Source organism: Leucopleurus acutus (genome assembly GCF_964270905.1).
Source record: "Leucopleurus acutus genome assembly, chromosome: 2".
NCBI lineage: Eukaryota > Metazoa > Chordata > Mammalia > Artiodactyla > Delphinidae > Leucopleurus > Leucopleurus acutus.
Genome location: NC_139143.1, coordinates 105,516,279 through 105,522,278, shown reverse-complemented (window position 1 = coordinate 105,522,278; position 6,000 = coordinate 105,516,279).

The window sequence follows — 6,000 nt, the reverse complement described above, 5'->3', positions numbered from 1 at the left end:
TCCCTATCCCACTACTCTAGGTGGTCACAAAGCACCGAGCTGATCTTCCTATGCTATGCAGCTGCTTCCCACTAGCTATATTTTACGTTTGGTAGTGTATATATGTCCATGCCACTCTCTCACTTTGTCACAGCTTACCCTTCCCCATCCCCGTATCCTCAAGCAAATTCCCTAGTAGGTCTGCATCTTTATTCCCGTCTTGCCCCTAGGTTCTTCATGACCTTTTTTTTTTTTAATTCCATATATATGTGTTAGCATATGGTATTTGTTTTTATCTTCCTGACTTACGTCACTCTGTATGACAGACTCTAGGTCCATCCACCTCACTACAAAATAACTCGATTTCATCTTTATTGTGGCTGAGTAATATTCCATTGTATATATGTGCCACATCTTCTTTATCGATTCGTCTGTTGATGGACACTTAGGTTGCTTCCATGTCCTGGCTATTATAAATAGAGCTGCAATGAACATTGTGGTACATGACTCTTTTTGAATGATGGTTTTCTCAGGGTATATGCCCAGTAGTGGGATTGCTGGGCCGTATGGCAATTCTAGTTTTAGTTTTTTAAAGAACCTCCATACTGTTCTCCATAGTGGCTGTATCAATTTACATGCCCACCAACAGTGCAAGAGAGTTCCCTTTTCTCCACACCCTCTCCAGCATTTATTGTTTGTAGAATTTTTGATGATGGCCATTCTATTGGTGTGAGATGATACCTCATTGTAGTTTTGATTTGCATTTCTCTAATGATTAATGATGTTGAGCATTCTTTCATGTCTTTGTTAGCAATCTGTATATCTTCTTTGGAGAAATGTCTATTTAGGTCTTCTGCCTATTTTTGAATTGGGTTGTTTGTTTTTCTGATATTGAGCTGCAAGAGCTGCTGGTAAATTTTGGAGATTAATCCTTTGTCAGTTGCTTCATTTGCAAATATTTTATCCCATTCTGAGGGTTCTCTTTTCGTCTTGTTTATGGTTTCCTTTGCTATGCAAAAGCTTTTAAGTTTCATTAGGTCCTATTTGTTTATTTTTGTTTTTATTTCCATTTCTCTAGGAGGTGGGTCAAAAATGATCTTGCTGTGATTTATGTCATAGAGTGTTCTGCCTATGTTTTCCGCTAAGAGTTTGATAGTGTCTGGCCTTACATTTAGGACTTTAATCCATTTTGAGTTTATTTTTGTGTATGGTGTTAGGGAGTGTTCTAATTTCATAATTTTACATGTACATGTCCAGTTTTCCCAGCACCAATTATGGAAGAGGCTGTCTATTCTCCGCTGTATATTCTTGCCTCCTTTATCAAAGATAAGGTGACCATATGTGCGTGGGTTTATCTCTGGGCTTTCTATCCTGTTCCATTGATCTATATTTCTGTTTTTGTGCCAGTACCATACTGTCTTGATTACTGTAGCTTTGTAGTGTAGTCTGAAGTCAGGGAGCCTGATTCCTCCAGCTCCATTTTTCTTTCTCAAGATTGCTTTGGCTATTAGGGGTCTTTTGTGATTCCATACAAGTTGTGAAATTTTTTGTTCTACTTCTGTGAAAAATGTCAGTGGTAGTTTGCTAGGGATTGCATTGAATCTGCAGATTGCTTTGGGTAGTAGAGTCATTTTCACAATGTTGATTCTTCCAATCCAAGAACATGGTATATATCTCCATTTGTATCATCTTTAATTTCTTTCATCAGTGTCTTATAATTTTCTGCATACAGGTCTTTTGTCTCCTTAGGTAGGCTTATTCCTAGATATTTAATTCTTTTTGTTGCAGTGGTAAATGGGAGTGTTTTCTTAATTTCACTTTCAGATTTTTCATCATTAGTGTATAGGAATGCAAGAGATTTCTGTGCATTAATTTTGTATCCCACTACTTTACCACATTCATTGATTAGCTCTAGTAGTTTTCTGGTAGCATATTTAGGATCCTCTATGTATAGTATCATGTCATCTGCAAACAGTGACAGCTTTACTTCTTCTTTTCTGATTTGGATTCCTTTTATTTCTTTTTCTTCTCTGATTGCTGTGGCTAAAACTTCCAAAACTATGTTGAATAACAGTGGTGAGAGTGGGCAACCTTGTCTTATTCCTGATCTTAGTGGAAATGGTTTCAGTTTTTCACCATTGAGGATGATGTTGGCTGTGGGTTTGTCATATATGACCTTTATTATGTTGAGGAAAGTTCCCTCTATACCTACTTTCTGCGGGGTTTTTATCATAAATGGGTGTTGAATTTTGTCGAAAGCTTTCTCTGCATCTATTGAGATGATCATATGTTTTTTCTCCTTCAATTTGTTAATATGGTGTATCACATTGATTGATTTGCGTATATTGAAGAATCCTTGCATTCCTGGAATAAACCCCACTTGGTCATGGTGTCTGATCTGTTTAATGTGCTGTTGGATTCTGTTTGCTAGTATTTTGTTGAGGATTTTTGCATCTATGTTCATCAGTGATATTGGCCTGTAGTTTTCTTTCTTTGTGACATCCTTGTCTGGTTTTGGTATCAGGGTGATGGTGGCCTCGTAGAATGAGTTTGGGAGTGTTCCCCCCTGCTATATTTTGGAAGACTTTGAGAAGGATAGGTGTTAGCTCTTCTCTAAATGTTTGATAGAATTCACCTGTGAAGCCATCTGGTCCTGGGCTTTTGTTTGTTGGAATATTTTTAATCACAGCTTCAATTTCAGTGCTTATGATTGGTCTGTTCTTATTTTCTATTTCTTCCTGGTTCAGTCTCGGAAGGTGGTGCATTTCTAAGAATTTGTCCATTTCTTCCAGGTTGTCCATTTTATTGGCATAGAGTTGCTTGTAGTAATCTCTCATGATCCTTTGTATTTCTGCAATGTCAGTTGTTACTTCTCCTTTTTCATTTCTAATTCTCTTGATTTGAGTCTTCTCCTTTTTTTTTGGGTTCGCGGGCCTCTCACTGTTGTGGCCTCTCCCGTTGCTGAGCACAGGCTCTGGACGCGCAGGCTCAGCGGCCATGGCTCACGGGCCTAGCCACTCTGCGGCATGTGGGATATTCCCGGGCCAGGGCACAAACCCGCATCCCCTCCATCGGCAGGCAGACTCTCAACCAGTGTGCCACCAGGGAAGCCCAGTCTTCTCCCTTTTTTCTTGATGAGTCTGGCTAATGGTTATCAATTTTGTTTATCTTCTCAAAGAACCAGCTTTTAGTTTCATTGATCTTTGCTATCATTTTCTACATTTCTTTTTCATTTATTTCTGATCTGATCTTTATGATTTCTTTCCTTCTGCTAACTTTGGGGGTTTTTTGTTCTTCTTTCTCTAATTGCTTTAGGTGTAAGGTTAGGTTGTTTATTTGAGTTGTTTCTTGTTTCTTAAGGTAGGATTGTATTGCTATAAACTTCCCTCTTAGAACTGCTTTTGCTGCATCCCATAGGTTTTGGGTCATTGTGTTTTCATTGTCATTTGTTTCTAGATATTTTTTGATTTCCTCTTTGATTTTTTCAGTGATCTCTTGGTTATTAAGTAGTGTATTGTTTAGCCTCCATGTGTCTGTACTTTTTACAGATTTTTTCCTGTAATTGATATCTAGTCTCATAGCATTGTGGTTGGAAAGATACTTGATACGATTTCAACTTTCTTAAATTTACCAAGGCTTGATTTGTGATCCAAGATATGATCTAACCTGAAGAATGTTCCATGAGCACTTGAGAAGAATGTGTATTCTGTTGCTCTTGGATGGAATGTCCTATAAATATCAATTAAGTCCATCTTGTTTAATGTATCATTTAAAGCTTGTGTTTCCTTATTTATTTTCTTTTGGATGATCTGTCCATTGGTGAAAATGGGGTGTTAAAGTCCCCTACTATGATTGTATTACTGTCGATTTCCCCTTTAATGGCTGTTAGTATTTGCCTATGTATTGAGGTGCTCCTATGTTGGGTGCATAAATATTTACAATCTTCTTCTTGGATTGATCCCTTGATCATTATGTAGTGTCCTTCTTTGTCTCTTGTAATAGTCTTTGTTTTAAAGTCTGTTTTGTCTGATATGAGAATTGCTACTCCAGCTTTCTTTTCATTTTCATTTGCATGGAATATCTTTTTCCATCCTCTCACTTTCAGTCTGTATGTGTCCCTAAGTCTGAAGTGGGTCTCTTGTATACAGCATATATATGGCTCTTGTTTTTGTATCCATTCAGCCAGTCTATGTCTTTTGGTTTGAGCACTTAATCCATTTACATTTAAGGTAATTATCGATATGTATGTTTCTATTACCATTTTAATTGTTTTGGGTTTGTTATTGTAGGTCTTTTCCTTCTCTTGTGTTTCCTGCCTAGAGAAGTTCCTTTAGCATTTTTTGTAAAGCTGGTTTGGTGGTGCTGAATTGTCTTAGCTTTTGCTTGTCTGTAAAGGTTTTAATTTCTCCGTCAAATCTGAATGAGATCCTTGCTGGGTAGATTAATCTTGGCTGTAGGTTTTTCCCCTTCATCACTTAAACATGTCCTGCCACTCCCTTCTGGCTTACAGAGTTTCTGCTGAAAGATCAACTGTTAACCTTTTGAGGATTCCCTTTTATGTTATTTGTTGTTTTTCCCTTGCTGCTTTTAATATTTTTTATTTGTATTTAATTTTTGATAATTTGATTAATATGTGTCTTGGCGTTTTTCTCCTTGGATTTATGCTGTATTGGACTCTCTGTGCTTCCTGGACTTGATTAACTATTTCCTTTCCCATATTAGGGAAGTTTTCAACTATAATCTCTTCAAATATTTTCTCAGTCCCTTTCTTTTTCTCTTCTTCTTCTGGGACCCCTATAATTCGAATGTTGGTGCATTTAATGTTGTCCCAGAGGTCTCTGAGACTCTTCTCAATTCTTTTCATTCCTTTTTCTTTATTCTGCTCTGCAGTAGTTATTTCCACTATTTTATCTTCCAGGTCACTTATCCATTCTTCTGCCTCAGTTATTCTGCTATTGATCCCATCTAGAGTATTTTTCATTTCATTTATTGTGCTGTTCATCATTGTTTGTTTGCTCTTTAGTTCTTCTAGGTCCTTGTTAAATGTTTCTTGTATTTTCTCCATTCTATTTCCAAGATTTTGGATCATCTTTACTATCATTATTCTGAATTCTTTTTCAGGTAGACTGCCTATTTTCTCTTCGTTTGTTAGGTCTGGTGAGTTTTTGCCTTGCTCCTCATCTGCTGTGTGCCCATGACCTCTTAATGTTGGGATACCTTAGGTTTCAGTTCTTGGACATCTCCTCACCTTACAGTCTTTCCATTGGAGATTCTATTCCATGTGATGTGTATAAACACATCTCTATGTCCACAATTCTTAAAGTTACATCTTTAGCTCTAACCTCTCTGCCAAACTCTCAGTTCATATGTTCTACGATCTCTAATAGACATATCAACCTCAGCATGTCCAAAATTGAACTCTTACTATCTCCCACCTTCAGACATGCTCTATTCACAGCCTTTTCCACCTCAAAAGATAACTTTCAGCTTATGTGATTTCCATGTGTCGTTGAATACTATGGGTCACTCCAGTTCTCTAGATATTTTCTTAGCTACTGTGACTCCACCTTCTCCTACTTTTCCTCTGATGGCCCTGGCATCCTGAACTCAGCCTCCTACATGGACTTCTATCTATACTCTTAAAGTTTTGGACTTAAACATTAAGCTTCCTCAGACTTTCGCACACAAATCTGTTGCAGGAAACAGATCTGTTGCAGGAAACCAAATGTTTAAGTTTAGGACTTAAACATTAAGCTTCCTCAGACTTCCACACACTAATCTGTTGCAGGAAACCAATCTGTTCAAGGGCCCAAGAATGGGCTCTTGTCTAACCCCAGAAATGTATTGTCTGAGGAGATGCACATGCTGGCAAGAGAATTTATTGGGAAGGGGGCGCCCGCGCAGAGAGCAGGAGTGCAAGGGAGCCCAGGAGAAATGCTCTGCCATGTGGCTCACAGTTGGGTTTTATGGTGATGGGGTTAGTTTCCAGGTTGTCTCTGGCCAATCATTCTGACTCAGGGT